The sequence below is a fragment of the Triticum dicoccoides genome, chromosome 2A (genome assembly GCF_002162155.2).
Source record: "Triticum dicoccoides isolate Atlit2015 ecotype Zavitan chromosome 2A, WEW_v2.0, whole genome shotgun sequence".
Taxonomy (NCBI): domain Eukaryota; kingdom Viridiplantae; phylum Streptophyta; class Magnoliopsida; order Poales; family Poaceae; genus Triticum; species Triticum dicoccoides.
In genome coordinates, this window is record NC_041382.1 from 307242071 (window position 1) to 307259165 (window position 17095).

Sequence of the window (17095 nt, forward strand, 5' to 3'; positions counted from 1 at the left end):
AAAACCTAACAAGGACTGCTCTCATGTGGGTGTGAACTAGTGAGGTGTGGATTCGATCCAGAGAGCCCCCTCCCTACGGTGGTGGCTAACCTATATTTATAGTGGCCTCGGTCCTCTTCCCCCAAAACGTAGGCGGGAAGGGAACTCACAGTGGCCAATTTAAAAGGGGGCGAGCAGTACATATTATCCTGACGAAAGGTGGTCTTCGCCTGCAAAGCTTCTGGTCGTGACGCTGCGGTGGGCTCGGTGATGACATCTGTCATGTCGTCCTGGCGGTCTTGGTCTTTTTACATGGGAATGGAAAACTTTGGCTGGTTCCTCGGGACCCCGCGCCTGCAATTGCCTCCTTAGCACCAAAGAGGAAACGTGCTCCTCTGCGTCCGTTGGCGCCCAACTGGACATGGTCGTCATGGCTTGCGTCACCTCAACCTCATGAGGTGGGCACCTGCGTAGAAATTTCCGCTCCTTAGGAGGAAGCCCAGGGAGGTCGCTCCCTTCGGAGGTCTTGATGTCGCCCGCCTCATGAGGCATGGCACCTCACGAGGATCTTGTCTTGACGGTGTTGTAGATGGGTCGTACCAGGCCATCGATGCAGCCACGCCATGGGCCACAGGCAAGCAAGTCTGGGGACCCTAGTTCCCAGAACACCGAAATACACAACAATCATATTCTATTCCACCTATAGTGTTATATCCATGGCTCATGCTCACGTATTGCGTGAAAGTTGAAAAAGTTTGAGAACATCAAAAGAATGAAACAATTTCTTGGCTTGTCATCAGGGTTGTGCATGATTTAATACTTTGTGTGAGGAAGATGGATCATAGCCAGACTATATGATTTTGTAGGGATAACTTTCTTTTGCCATGTTATTTTGAGAAGACATGATTGCTTTATTAGTATGCTTGAAGTATTATTGTTTTTATGTCACTATTAGACTTTTGTTTTGAATCTTATGGATCTGAACATTCATGCCACAATAAATAAGATTACATTGATAAATATGTTAGGTAGCATCCACACTTCATAAATTCTTTCTTTTACCATTTACCTACTACTCGAGGACGGGGAGGAATTAAGCTTGGGGATGCTGATACATCTCCAACATATCTATAATTTAGGATTGTTCCATGCTATTGAGTTATCTGTTTCGAATGTTTTATATGCATTAATATGCTATTTTATATTATTTTTGGGACTAACTTATTAACCTAGAGCCCAGTGCCAGTTTTTGTTTTTTCCTTGTTTTTGAGTTTTACAGATATGGAGTCCAAATGGAGTAAAACTTTCGTGATGATTTTTCTTGGACTAGAAGACACACGTAGGACTTGGAGATGAAGTTAGAAGAGTCCCGAGGAGGCCACAAGCCTCCAAGGCAGCCCTAGGGGGCGCCCAGGCTTGTGGGCCCCTCGGAGCTGCTCTAACCCTAATTCTTGGCCTATAAATTCCCAAATATTCCAAAACAACCAGAGGTGTCCACCAAAATAATTTTCCGCCGCCATAACCTTCTGTTCCCGTGAGATTCCATCTTGGGGCCTTTCCGGGCATCCTGCCGAAGGGGGATTCGACCACAGACCTACGGGTCCATAGCTAGTAGCTAGATGACTTCTTCTCTCTCTTTGATTCTCAATACCATGTTCTCCTCGATGTTCTTAGTGATCTATCCAATGTAATCTTCTTTTGCGGTGTGTTTGTCGAGATTGATGAATTGTGGATTTATGATTAGCTTATCTATGAATGTTATTTGAATCTTCTCTGAATTCTTATATGCATGATTTGATATATCTGCATTTCTCTTCGAATTATTGGTTTGGTTTGGCCAACTAGATTGGTTCTTGCAATGCGAGAGGTTCTTAGTTTTGGGTTCAATGTTGCGATGTCCTCACTAAGTGACAAAGTAGGGGTAGCGAGGCACGTATTTGTATTATTTCCATGAAGGGTAAAACATGGGTTTTTCATCATAGTGTTTGAGTTTATCTCTCTACATCATGTCATCTTGCTTAAGGCGTTACTCCGTTAGTAGATGCATGCTTGATAGCTCTCAATGTGTGGAGTAATAGTAGTAGATGCACGCATCAGTCGATCTACTTGACACAAACGTGATGCCTATATTCATAATCATTCCCTTGGGTATTGTCATAACTTATCACTTTTCTATCAATTGCTCGACAGTAATTTGTTCACCCACGGTATTATTTGCCTTCAAGAAAGAAGCCTCTAGTGAAACCTATGGCCCTCGGGTCTATTTTCCTTCATATATTTTTAGATCTATATACCAAAAATACCTTGCTGCAATTTATTTACTTTTATTTTGATTTATGTTTTAGTAATCTTTTATATCTATCTTCATCATATCTCACCTTTGCAAGTGACCGTGAAGGGATTGACAACCCCTTTATCGCGTTGGGTGCAATTGTTTAATTGTTTGTGTAGGTGCATATATTGGGGACTTGCGTGTTTCTCCTACTAGATTGATACCTTGGTTCTTACCTGAGGGAAATACTTATCTCTACTTTGCTGCATCACCCTTTCCTCCTCAAGGGAAAAACCAACACAAGCTCAATAAGTACAAATACTACCCATAAATTCATCAAAATAAGCAAACAACACAATGAAAATAGAATCTGTCAAAAATAGAGCAGTCTGTAATAATCTGCAAACTTTGTATACTTCTGTAACTGCAAAAATTCTGAACAATTAGGACAACCTAGGGAATTTGTATATCAATCTTGTGTAAATATTTCAGATCAAAAGCACGCTTCTGTGAATTTTTAAAATTCCGGCGGTGACCGTAAAAGTTTCTGTTTTTCAGCAAGATCAACTCAACTATCACCAAAGACCATCCAAAATGACTTACTTGACACTTTATTGAAACAAAAGCTATAAAACATGATTACTACAGTAGCATAATCATGTGAACACACAAAGACAGTAGGCATAAATATTGGGTTGTCTCCCAACAAGCTCTTTTCTTTAATGCCTTTTTAGCTAGGCATGATGATTTCCATGATGCTCACATAAAGGATAGGAATTGAAACATAGTGGGAGCACCATGACGGATATGACTAGCACATTTAAGTCTAACCCACTTCCTATGAATAGGGATTTTTTGAGCAAACAACGTATGGGAGCAAGAATCAAGTAGCATAGGTAGGAAAAACAAGGAAAACTTCAAAATTTTAAACACATAGAGAGCAAACTTGATATTATTGCAATATGTAAAATCATATGTTCCTCTCTAATAATGATTTTCAATAGCATCATGAATGAATTCAACAATATAACTATCACATAAAGCATTATCTCCATGATCCACGAGCATAGAAAATTTATAACTCTCCACATAAGCAAATTTATTCTCATCAATGATGATGGGAGAAAACACAACAGAGTAACTATCATGTGAGTCATAATCCAATTGAAAATTAAAATCATGATGATAAGTTTCATGGTTATCATAATAACCATCATAGATAGCAACTTAGTTCTCATAATAAATTGGAACCTCTTCCAAAATAGTGGATTCATCACTAAATAATGTCATGACCTCTCCAAATCCACTTTTATCAATATTGTGAAAAGAATCAGCACCCTCCAAAATAGTGGGATCATTAGTACCTAGAGGTGACACTCTTCCAAACCCACTTTTATGAACATAATCATCATAAATAGGAGGCATGCTATAATCATATAAATTTGCTCATCAAAACTTGGGGGACAAAAAATATCATCTTCATCAAACATAGGATCCCCATGCTTGTGGCTTTGCATATCATTAGCATCATGGATATTCAAAGAATTCATACCGACAACATTGCAATCATTCTCATCATTCAAATATTTAATACCAAACATTTGTTAACTTCTTCTTCTAACACTTGAGCACAATTTTCCTTTCCATCTTTTCATGAAAGACATTAAAAAGATGAAGCATATGAGGCAACCTCAATTCCATGTTTTTGTAGTTTTCTTTTATAAACCAAACTAGTGATAAACAAGAAACTAAAATATTGAATTGCAAGATCTAAAGATATACCTTCAAACACTCATGTCCCCGGCAACGGCTCCAGAAAAGAGCTTTATGTCTACTACACAACCTTCTTCTTGTAGACTAGTGTTGGGCCTCCAAGCACAGAGTTTTGTAGGATCGTAGCAAATTTCCATCAAGTGGATGACCTAAGGTTTATCAATCTGTGGGAGGCGTAGGATGAAAATGGTCTCTCTCAAACAATCTCAAATAACAAAGAGTCTCTTGTGTCCCCAACACACCCAATACAATGGTAAATTGTATATGTGCACTAGTTCGGTTAAGAGATGGTGATACAACTGTAATACGGATAGTAGATATAGGTTTTTATAATCTAAAAATATAAAGCTAGCAAGGTAACTAGTAACGAAGGTGAGCGAAAACGGCATTGCAATGCTTGAAGAGAAGGCCTGGGGTTCATACTTTCACTAGTGCAAAGTCTATCAACAATGATAACATAATTAAATCATATGGCAATCCCTCAACATGCAACAAATAATCACTCCAAAGTTTCTATTGGAGAACATAGGACAAAAACATGCATCAATCCTATGCATAGATTACCCCAATGTCGCCTTGGAAATCCGTGAGTTGAGTGCCAAAACATAATCTAGTGAATTAATAGAACACCCCATTGTCACCACAGATATCCCATCGCAAGACATACATTTCTCAAATCCAATACTCAATCCATCTTAACAAAACCTCAAAGAGCAAGACTCAATTCGTCATGAGAAGGTAGAGGGGGAGAAACACCATATGATCCAACTATAGTAACAAAGCTCGTGGTACATCATGATCATGCCAAATCAAGAACACAATAGAGACAGATCAAACACATAGCTACTGGTACATACCCTCAGCCCCGAGGGTGAACTACTCCCTCCTCGTCATGGAACCGCCAGGATGATGAAGATGGCCTCCAGTGATGGTTTCCTCCTCCGACAGGGTGCTGGAACGGGCTCCGATAGGTTTTTCGTGGCTACAGATGCTTAGCGGAACTTCTCATCTAGGCTTCTTTTCAGAGTTTTCTATATTTATAAGATTTTTTGCGTTGAAAACAAGTCAAGAAGGTGCCCTAGGGGCCCACAAGCCCTCAAGGCCCGCCCTGGGGGTAGGGCACGCCCCTAGCTTCTGGGCTCCTCGGGACTCTTCTGGTGTAGCTTCGGTCCTTCGGGGGTCTCTTTTGGTCCATAATAGATCACCGTAAATTTTCAGCCCATTCCGAGAACTTTTATTTGTGCACGAAAAACGACACCACGGTAGTTCTGCTGAAATCAACATCAGTCCGGGTTAGTTCTCCAAAACCATATAAAATTGTTGCAAACATGGCATGAATACTTTTTAAATTACAGATACGTTGGAGATGTATCACTCACTGTTAGCGGCAAGGAAGTCGAGGCCTTCAAGGCCGAGACACAGAAAATAGCTCTCACTTTAGAGGAGCTGCAAATGCAGTTCTCGTCCACGGGCCAAGAACTAACCACTTCCAATTATGTGGTCCAGTACTTGAAATCCAAACTTGCTGACCTGGAAAAGAATCTTGAATCCACCAAGGAGTGGGAAAGAATTTTGGCAGAGAAGCTTGCTACTGATGAAATCCTCTCAAAGGATGTCTAGAACAAGCATGAGGAGCTACAAAAGATCCACCCCTCTAGACAGAAAACTGGTTTACACGGCGAAGCGCCTCACTTCTCAGTTGATACGGATGGACATGAAGAGTTGCAACTTCACCGCCAACATGCATGAGGTCGTCGGTGCCAGACTAACTGTAGCGCCCAAGATGCAATTCTATCCCAATCACGTGATGAACTCATGATTGGGGCACAACTGCATTTCGAGCGCCTAGCAAGGTGGATAATATTACAACATACCATGTACTGAATAGATGAGAATACAAGATAAGGGCTTACACTCGCCACAAGCTACAACATGAATACATCAGTTCATCAATACATAGCAATCATCATACAGAAGAACATGATCTGACTAAGGATGAAATGAAACGAAAAATAAGAAGGACATCCAACCTACTCCCCGACCCGGAACCTATCCCTTGATCGAAGAAGAAGAAACAGAAGAACTCCAAAACAAGCAAGCATCGCTCTTGCGTCAAGGCTTCACTTTACCTGTACCTGCAACTGTTGTTGTACTAATCTATGAGCCATGAGGACTCGGCAATACCATTACCATGGGTATCAAGACTAGCAAAGCTTAATGAGTATGGAATGGATAAGTGGTGAGGTTGCGGCAAGCACTAAGCATTGTATGGTGGCTAACTTACGAGTACAAGAATAAGATGAGAAACTACGCAAACGGTCGCAAACTAGTAATGATCAAGAAGTGATCTTGAATTACTTACGTTTAAACATAACCCCACCGTATTCTCTTCTCGAACTCACTCAAAAAGAGACTGTCACAGTTACACACGCGGTTGGTGTATTTTATTTCGAATCTGGTGTCAAGTTATCTTAAAAATTCCCATCTGCCACATAACCGCGGGCATGACTCTCAAAAGTTTAAACCTTGCAGGAGTGTCCCAACTTAGCCCATGAGAAGCTCACGATCCGCGGAGACAATCCTCCATCTCGGAACCCTCCGACCAGACTCGGAATCTCGGTGCACAAGACATTTTGACAATGGTAAAAAAACCAGCAAGACCTCCAGACATGCCGACACCCTGATAGTAGCCGTGCGTATCTCTCGTCTCAGGCCACAATGGATGAGCAACCGTACAGGTGCCAAAATAACCCAGGTTGCCCCGGGGCGGCCCCGCACAGTGCTCTAGTTTGGACCAACACTCATGAGGAGCATTGGCCCGGGGGTTGATTAAGAATCCTCGGGGTCCAGAAAGTACCTATGCAAGTTTTAGTTGTTATTAGGCAAATGGTAAAACCAATGTTGGGCCTTGCTAGAAGAGTTTTATTCAAAGCGAACTGTCAAGAGGGGCCCATAAACCCCCACCGTGTTAGGGAAGAAAAATCTAGCAACGTAACACCGGTATGACGGAAACTAAGGTGGCAAGAGTGGAACAAAACACCAGGCAAAAGGCTGAGCCTTCCAACCTTTACCAAGTATATATGTGCATTAATGAAATAAGAGATATTGTGATATCCCATGATATCCATGTCCCAACATGGACCAACCTGCAACTAGCAACTCTATAAGAGGGGATGAGCAAAGGGGTAACATATCCAAACAACGGTTTCCTAGGATGGTGGAAAAGGATAGAGGCTATCATGGAAATTTGGGAGGGTTGATAAACAAGTGGTAGGTAGCGCGACATATTGATAGCATCGAGACAACTAGCAAAGAAAAGATAGTAGTGAGATCCAAGGTGACGGTCATCTTTCCTGAAATCCCGCTAGGAAGAAGAACAAGTCCATGAAGAAGACGAATGGGCATAGACGAACGAATCCTCACAATCGCAACATAACCGGAACTATCAAGGAGAAGCGCAACCGGAAACAAGCAAACAACATGGTAAACCATCACATACACATGGCATGATGCACAACCAAGTATGATGCATGTCCGTTTTGATGAGGCACCGCATGGCAAAGTGCAACAAACAATACTACAAGTTAAGTGGGGATCAATATACAACGAGTTGCATATTGATGAAACACCACATTCAAATTATTTAGTTCGTTCTCGTTTATGTACCCAACAATATTAAATGTTATTAAACAAGGCAAGGGGTGAACCATAATAAAAGTACCTATCTAGGCAAGTTTAAATGAGGCCGGAACAACAAACAACAATTCCGGAAAATCCCCATATGCATATTTTCAATTTGGTACTGTTCTGCTCTAAACCATATTTTAGAGTTGTTAAACAGCAAAAGTAAGTGCACCATGTTAATCTATGCATTTCCACCCCACTTACATATAAATTTTATTTAATACGAAGGTATGGTTATATAGTTATGAAATAAATCATTTTAGCACGTCATTTATGCAAATTAATGGAAACAACAATTTAAAGGTTTTTAGCATGCATGAGGATGACAAACACAAGTTGATGCAATTTTATGAAAATGTTGACATGAGCATGTTATGAAGCATTTGTCACTGTGCCGAAACGATAGGGGTGCCACGGCAACGAAAACGGAAATGGTGCCACGGCAACATTCTGATGATCCGACAACTCATTGAGATACTGGTGCATAAGAGCAAGTGTGCGGATGTGCGAAACATGCTAGCAATGATGGGGTGATCCCGGTTACCGGGTTCCCACTATTTAACGCATGGCAAATGACGAGGACCGTGCAATGACAACTCGGACACGGTGCAAACACGAGCATCTCCTACAACACACATGCATCCTTTCACGGGCGTCATCTCGGGGTTATACCTTCGAAGCGTGCATTTTCGGAACAGATCAAGTTCGTTGAGGGAAGTAGTGGTTCACGTTTCAAAGAGGAACTTGATGAATTCGAATCCCTTCAGGATTGTCGTGGTACTGGGGGTCTTTGGACTTTCCGCTCTCATTCTTGCGACGGTAGTGGTTCACGTCGCATTGTAGAAGTAGTGGTTCACGACGGAGAGGAAGTTGGTGTTTCTGCTACCCGGGTCTTCGGCGACGGTAGCTGTGCACGTTCCAACATCAAACTTGGAGGGACACCGGCATCATGGTACTTGGTGAATCTTGGAGACGATACTTGATGTTCCAGGTATGGGTCTTGGCGGTCTTGACGAATCCAAGTGGCACCAAGCACATGTCCACGGTAGTGTAACGCCCTCGATGCGGCTATATCTCCCACATGTCGAAGCACGACTTAGAGGCATAGCCGCATTGAAAGCAATGTCACAAGTAAGGTAATCTTCACACAACCCATGTAATACATAAAGGGAAAAAGAAACATAGTTGGCTTACAATAGCCACTTCACACAATTACATGAATAAAGGATTACAACATCCAAATACAATCAAGGTACGACTACGGAACCAAAATAAGAGAAGAGTACCCCAAAAGCGACACGGTCCCCGATCGACCCCAACTGGGCTCCACTACTGATCAACTAGAACGAAACCACACAAAGGACAAGATCTTCATCGAGCTCCACCTGAGCTTGGTTGCGTCATTTGCGCGGACTCATCGGCACCTGCAAGCTGGTTTTGGAAGTATTTGTGAGTCACGGGGACTCAGCAATCTCACACCCTCGCGATCAAGACTATTTAAGTTTATGGGTAAGGTAAAGGTATGAGGTGGAGCTGCAGCAAGCGACTAGCATATATGGTGGCTAACATACGCAAATGAGAGCGAGAAGAGAAGGCAAAGCACGGTCGAACAACTATGATCAAGAAGTGATCCTAGAACAACCTACGCCAATCATAACTCCAACACCGTGTTCACTTCCCGTACTCCGCCGAGAAGAGACCATCACGGTTACACACGCGGTTGATGTATTTTAATTAAGGTCAACTTCAGGTTTTCTACAACCGTACATTAACAAATTCCCATCTGCCCATAACCGCGGGCACGGCTTTCGGAAGTTCAAATCCCTGCAAGGGTGTCCCAACTTAGCCCATCACAAGCTCTCACGGTCAACGAAGGATATTCCTTCTAGCGGGAATACCCGATCAGACTCGGAATCCCGATTACAAGACATTTCGACAATGGTAAAACAAGACCAGCAAAGCCACCCAGATGTGCCGACAAATCCCGATAGGAGATGCACATATCTCGTTCTCAGGGCACACCGGATGAGCCAGACGTCGGTTGGGCCAGCCCAGAGTTGCCCCTGGTAGCTCCGGACATCGCTCAGTTTGGACCAACACTCAGAGGAGCACTGGCCCAGGGGTTTAAAATAAAGATGACCCTTGAGTCTGCAGAACCCAAGGCAAAGAAAAGCTAGGTGACGAATGGTAAAACCAATGTTGGGCATTGCTGGAGGAGTTTTATTCAAGGCGAACTGTCAAGGGGTTCCCATTATAACCCAACCGCGTAAGGAACACAAAATCTAGGAACATAACACCGATATGACGGAAACTAGGGCGGCAAGAGTGGAACAAAACACCAGGCATAAGGCCGAGCTTCCACCCTTTACCAAGTATATAGATGCATTAATTAGATTAGAGATATTGTAATATCCCAACAAGAATATCCATGTTCCAAACATGGAACAAGCTTCAATATTCACCTGCAACTAACAACGCTATAAGAGGGGCTGAGCAAAGCGGTAACATAGCCAAACAACGGTTTGCTAGGACAAGGTGGGTTAGAGGCTTGGTTCAACAATATGGGAGGCATGATAAGCAAGTGGTAGGTATCACAACATAGGCATAGCAAAAGAGCGAGCAACTAGCAAGCAAAGATAGAAGTGACTTTGAGGGTATGGTCATCTTGCCTGAAATCCCGCAAGGAAGAAGAACGAGTCCATGAAGAAGACAAATGGACGTAGTCGAACGGGTCCTCACAATCACGACATTAACGGAACCAACCCGAAGAAGCAACACCAGAAAGAAGCAAACAACATAGTAAACAACCATCACATAAGCATGGCACGATGCACAAACAAGTATGATGCATGTCCGGTTTAATGAAGCATGGCATGAAAAAGTTCACAAACAATCCTACAAATTAAGTGGAGCACAATATGCAACTCCGTTGCATATTGACGAAACACCACGTGACTTATTAGTTTGATCTTGTTTATGTACCCAACAATATTAAATGTTGTTAAACATGGCAAGAGTGTGAAGCAAATGAAAACTACCTATCTAGGCAAGTTTAAATGAGGCCGGAACAACAAACAACAAGTCCGGAAACTCCTCATGTGCATATTTTAAGGTTTGGTACTGTTCTGCCCTAAACCATATTTTAGAGTTGTTAAACATGCAAAGTAAGGCCATCATGTTAAACTAGGCATTTTTCTACCCCATTTACATATAAAGTTTATTAGGTTTGGAGCTACGGTTATTTAATGATGAATTAAAGCATTTTAACATGACATAGAACAAAAATTAATCAAACAACATTTTAAACATGGATGAAAATGGCATAATATGAAACTAGATGAAATTTTAGTCATGTTTCATATATAACTTATTTTAATCCGATGCACGGTTAATTAGATATTAAATGCATGAACTCTAGGGACTTTTCTGCAAAACAACCGTCTCAGGAATAATAGCTAAATTCGTTCCACGGGAAAAAAACAAGATTCGGGCCGCATCTAAGATCTGGCCCAATAGGTGGATAGTAACAGTGGCACTGGGGTGTGCCTCACCCATGGGCCAGGCCCAGATCTATGGAGAGGGAGAGGCTGGCAGGGGCGTGCTGGGCCAACCTGCTTGGTTCCGTCGGGGAAAGGTCAACGCGGTCGCTCGAACGACTCGGGGCAGATGTGGCGTCCACCTCTTCTCGACAGGAAAAAGAGCAGCAGCGGCGTGGGACTTGGCGGCCGGTTCGGTGAAGCAAACAACAGGCACGCCGGCGCTGAGGACTCCGGCGAGCGGCAGGATGAGGAGGGGTCAGCGCAAGAGCTCGGTGGCGTCCGGATCGAAGCGCGAGAAGCCTTCAGGACTCGTTTCCTGCCGGATCGAAGCGGAGGCAACGGAGACCTTGGGACCTGGCGTCCATGGCAGAGGAGTTCCAAGGGCGGCGGCGCTGCACGGTTCCTGCAGGGAGGCGAGGTGAGAGATACTGGGAAAAGAAAGGGGAGGGGCATGAGGATTAAGAGGAGGTGGTAGGCACGGCACAGGGACTTGGCGTCGGCCAGGCAAGCAAAGGCGGACTTGGACGGGAGCAGACCGGGGGGAGGTCCGGCGGGCGGCGAAACGGGTGGATCAGCTCGGCCATCACTGGATCCGGTCAAAGGCGACCGCGGACTAAGTTCGACGGCGGCGCTGTTCCAACTCCACGGCGAGCTCCTGCGAGAGGAAATGGGAGGGAGAGAGAGAGGGATGAGACAGGGTAAGAAGAAGGGAAAGAAGGAGGTAGCGCGAGGGGATTTGACTCGGGCGTCGGTGGTCTGCTCCAGCAAGCTGGCCGGTGCTCGGGCGGCTACAGGAGAGGAGCGATGGGCAGAGGATGCAGGACTTGGGCGGCGATGGTGGTTGGACAGGAGGGGAAAACGAGGAGAAGGTGGAGGCTAGTTTTGGATCCCGATGGGGAGTGTGGCGGCGGCGTGGGGATGGATGGGACATCTCCCCTACGAATTAGGGTTGAATCTGTTTATATATGGTATATGGATCTTTGGTAGGGGCTACCTCGTCCCTCCGACTGTAATCGGACGGTCGAGAAACAAATAGGTAGGGAGTCCAAATAGGAAAAAGGAGATGTTTTGTAGATGTTTGGGGATGATCTGAGTCCAACGGTGGCAACAGTCCGAGTCGGGTCCGGGACAGCTTTTCGGACGCGCGTGCGAGGAGGGCCGCGGGCTGACGAGAGGGGTTAGGTAGGGCATGAGGGTGTGTAGTGAAATGTGAAGACAGTCTAGGGAGGAAAAGAGAGGGTAAGTCCGACAACAGTTTTCGGAGACCGAAAACGTCCGATGTTAGACCGGCTATAATGCCACTATAGTTATCCGTTGGGGCATCAAACGATCTCCGGATGCGATGAAACTTGATAGGCGGTCTATCTACACTATAATAAGACCACACGTCAACTATCATCCCATTCCGAGAACATTTTCCGACCACTTATAAAATACTATTTCGGACATGCCGCGGGCGCGTGCAAGTGTGTCTGTGCTTAGAACGGACAACGGAGAGAACGAGGAGGCCGGGACGGATGCAAGTTTGGAAAACATGATGATGCAATGCACATGATGACATGATAAGATGCAACACGCAAGCAAATGACAAGCCATCAACAGCAAATAAGCGGAGGACACCTGGCACATCGGTCTCGGGGCGTTACAGGTAGTCTTCGGACTTGGCGCTCCGGGTAGATGACCTGAGGGTCTCAGTCAGGAGCACTCATGGCAAAGAAGTGCCCACGTACGAGATGATGCAGCACGAACACGAGGTGGATGCCATGGTCGGGCGAGCGACGGGGCTCCCTGGTCGAAGTAGGTAGGGATGGCACGAGGCGGTGATGAAGAGGAGGTCGTAGGGAGAGCTGCTGGAGGTGGATGCAGAGGGGCACCTGGCGGCAGAGGTACGGCGGCGCCGGTAGCAGGAGGCGAAGGCGGAGATCGTCCGGTTGGGCAACGTGGATGGACCTGAAGGTGGAGACGGCACATGAGGAGGAGGTCACTTGGGCGTGGAGGAGCTCAGGTGCGGAGGCGAAGCAGCTGCATAAGTCGGAGGGTCGCTGGTTTGTCCCGCTGGTCCGACGAAGATGGCGTAGAGGCCCTCGAGCGGGAGAGGCGACCAAGCGAAGAAGGCCGAGGTGCGCAGGGGGTGCGGTGCCCTGGGCCGAAGCATGGCATAGGCGAAGGGAAGTGGCACGGGGAGCTCCTATCCTATGCGCGATCAAGGAGAGGGCGAGAGATGGGGATCGAGGGGGAGGTCGAGGGGGGACGGCGGCGCGGCGAGAGGGAGACGAGGGAGAGTGGGGGATTAAGGGAGAGAGCTAGAGTTAAAACAGGGGAGCCAGTTAGGCTTCTGGTGGCTGGCTGCTACTGGGCCTAAGTGGCCTGCTGGGCTAAGCTCTGTCTCCCTCAGTCTTCTTCTTTTATTCCCCAAAACAGAAAAATATTAAATAAGAAAAGGAGAAGAAAGGAAGTGTTAGGGATAGAATTTGTGCGTGTGGTTAATTTTCCCGGACTCATAAAATTGTGCTTGATCCAGGAAAAAATAGAAGTGGGCGTGATTGAAGTTTAAATTCAAACTCTTTGAATTTAATTCAAATGGTTTGAGATCAATAATTTAATTCAAACTTTTGGTGGAGCTTGGAAAACTGCCGAAAGAATTCTATGGGCAAAGTTTTAGATCAAGAATTGAGATAACAAAGACATTGGGATTTACTTTGCAAGTGTGTTATGGTCAATTCCCAATTAACAAAATATTATATTATAGCTCCCTAAACATTGAGAAGATATGTTATAAAGAGAAATCACGATGTCAATTCCCTCGATTTAAGTTGATCAAAGATCCATGCAATTTATTTAGCTAAGTTGTAAAAACGGGTGCAAGTTGACATGATTGTCGGTGTTCTGGGACTGGGGATGCCTAGACTTGCCTGCCTACGGGCTTGTGCATGGCTCCACCAATGACCTGGTACGGCCCATCTTTAGCAGCAACCACTCAAGACCCTCGCAAGGCGGACGACACCAAGACCTCCCTGGGGGAAGCCTCACTAGGCTCGCTCCCGAGGAGCGGAGATCTCTATGCAAGGGGCAACTCGTGAGGTTCACGTGACATGAGCCGTGACGAGCAAGGCCAGGCGGGCGCCAGCGACGTAGTGTGCCAGTTTCCTCTTTCGTGCTAAAGGGGCAGGTGTAGGCGAGGAGTCCCGAGGCATTAGGCAAAGGTTTCCATATCGATGCAACAAGACTAGGACCAGCAGGACGGCAGGACGGAGGTCACTACGGAGCCCACATCAGCGTCTCCACCAGAGCCTTTGGCAGGCGAAGACCACCTTTTGTCAGGATAGCTTGTACTAGTTGTCCCCCTTCAAATTTGGCTGTTGTGGGATCCCTTCCCGCCTTACATTTGGGAAGAGGACCAAGGCCACTATAAATAGGACTAGCCATCAACATAGGCAGGAGAGACTCATCTTGGATTGGATCCATTCCATCTCGTACCCATCAGCTCGCCGAGCTCAAGAACACCTCTCCTCCTGAGGCTGTCCGTCCATTGTACTAGTTCATCCTTATCCCGTGAGGCAATCCACAAACACCACACCAGAGTAGGGTATTACACCGCAAGGTGGCCCGAACCAGTATAAACCTTGTGTCTCTTGTTCCTTGGGTTCGCCGAGCTAGGCCATGAGATCGTTGAGCGAGCGAACTTGGGCAAGAGTGTTCTTCGTGCGCACCCCAGAGTTCGAAGCTCAAGGGTTAGCCGGAACCCGCAATTCGATAATGATGCAATGCACATGATGCAAAGATGAATGCAACGAACAAAACAAATCACACGACAAATCTCGGAATCTCTGGAAGGTATCTGGAGGACCGGTCTTGGGGCGTCACAACTCTCCTCCACTTACAAGAGATCTTGACCCGAGATCTTAGGATGGCACCGTAGAGAAACGGAAGAGGAAAAGGTGAAACAAAGTTGCTTTTTCAATAAATGAGTGAAACCATGGACCTTGAGAGGTTGAAATTTGAATGAATGACACAACGGAGATGAACAATAACATCACGTTAGGAAGAGGAGAAAGTAATATCATGAGAACCAAGAGCTCAAGGGACAAGATAGATTTTGAACCCACTTTGGTTAAAGAGAAGCAAGGAAAGAAGAATTTGGTAGCAATCCAACTGAAAAGAGGGGCAAGACTAGATAAGATGAAAGGAACTTGGATAGAGGACATAACACTCATGTTGAATGGAAAAGCAAGGACAAGAACATGACCTTGAGAAAATGAGATGATTGGTCGAAGAGAGCAACATCACAATGCCTTCGAAATGAACGAGTAGAAGCTAGATCGTTGGAATAAGAGAACGAAGAAGGAAATGCCAACTTCTACCACAATTGAATTTGAAAGAGCCTCCTTAAAAGAAGGATTGAACGGAGTTGTTGGGAAATCAACAATGAAAAGATATGCTTCTCATGGGCTTACGGAAAACATCTCAAAATTATGAGGGGACAACCGGCCACTAATGGAAAACAATTGTTTTTATGAGATCAACAAGGAGATAGACACCTTTTCACCGAGAGGATACGAGAATACTTGGATCATTTATAAGAACCACATATGGAAACAGTCCTTATGGAAGGATTTAGGTGAAATATAACCCAAGATAACTCCAACAAAGAAATTATTGGGTTGAAAAGATCTCATGAACGAAGAGAAAATGATGGTTTTAAAATATCTCATTCCTGACAACTTATGCATCATGAAACACGAAGGGAAAATGTCAAGAGTGACATAACACCACCTCAAATGATAAGGCAGAAAGAATTGTACTTGAAATGCAAGAAGAAGAATATATGAGGAATCTTGACAGACCACTTCAAGGATTAATTAAATCCTTAACGAACCACCATGAAGAAACTTTGAAAGAACTCCGGATAAAATGGATGATGGAGAAGAAGCAAATATTGCAAGAACAAGAATTGTACGCTTGCAATGATTTAGATGGAACTTTGGGACGAGATAATCGAGAGAGCTTGGAACTCCGGAAAGAAAAGATGAACAACTTGGAACCGAGAAATTGATATCATGAACGAACTCCGCAAAAAGAAGAATTGAATCCCCTCGAGGACCCTGACACCAAAGCTGTCAGGACCCCGATTCCAAGTCACATCGATCTAGCTGGTAACACCTCATATCACTTTGCGGTCTCATGCACGGTATTCCCACGGGTGTCGCCTTACCATGGCCCGGGACCGTTTGCGCCTTCTGGCTCATGTATATGATACTGTCGCTAGCATCCATATGACAGAGAACCCGGGCCGACATGACTAGTCGTAAACCCAAAGTGGCACTAACTTACGGGGACATGCATACATGAATCAACATCAAGCATGTCGGTCAGCAACGTGTGAATCCGGGCTGTAGCAACTGGGCTAACAGGACTCTGGGAACCCGGGCTATAGTAGGCTAGCAGGACTCCGGATGTCACCGCTTGACATTTCCCCGAAGGGACAGACACAGGAACGAAGTGAATCACATGCCGGCCAGTCTAAGTGTTCCGGAGAAGTAGTGTTGGGCTAGCAGGACTCCGATGAACCGGGCTGTAGCGGAATACTATGGCTCATGGAAGCACAAGACTAGATTTCCCCATAAGAGAGGCTACCAAGGATGAACAACTAGGTTGTCGGATCCCACACATATCAAGCATTTCAATCATACACACAATATGCTCGATATATGTAAATACAACATGGCATCACAACATAACTCTACGACTCAAGTATTTATTCATTAGGCTCCGCCAGATATTACAAACATGGGTCTGATGACCCAACATACAGAGCATACAAGCAACAAGCACATGCGGAAGCTTAACT

The 17095-nt window shown here is 45.0% G+C and overlaps 1 long non-coding RNA gene across 1 annotated transcript; it reads right to left on the reverse strand.

Moving 5' to 3' along the window:
• Positions 1-11112: 11112 nt before the first annotated feature.
• Positions 11113-12162, reverse strand: LOC119359345. Its single transcript, XR_005172481.1, has 2 exons — positions 11732-12162; positions 11113-11650 (listed from the first exon to the last, which is right to left on the reverse strand). It is a non-coding gene; the product is annotated as an uncharacterized LOC119359345 (long non-coding RNA).
• Positions 12163-17095: the final 4933 nt, after the last annotated feature.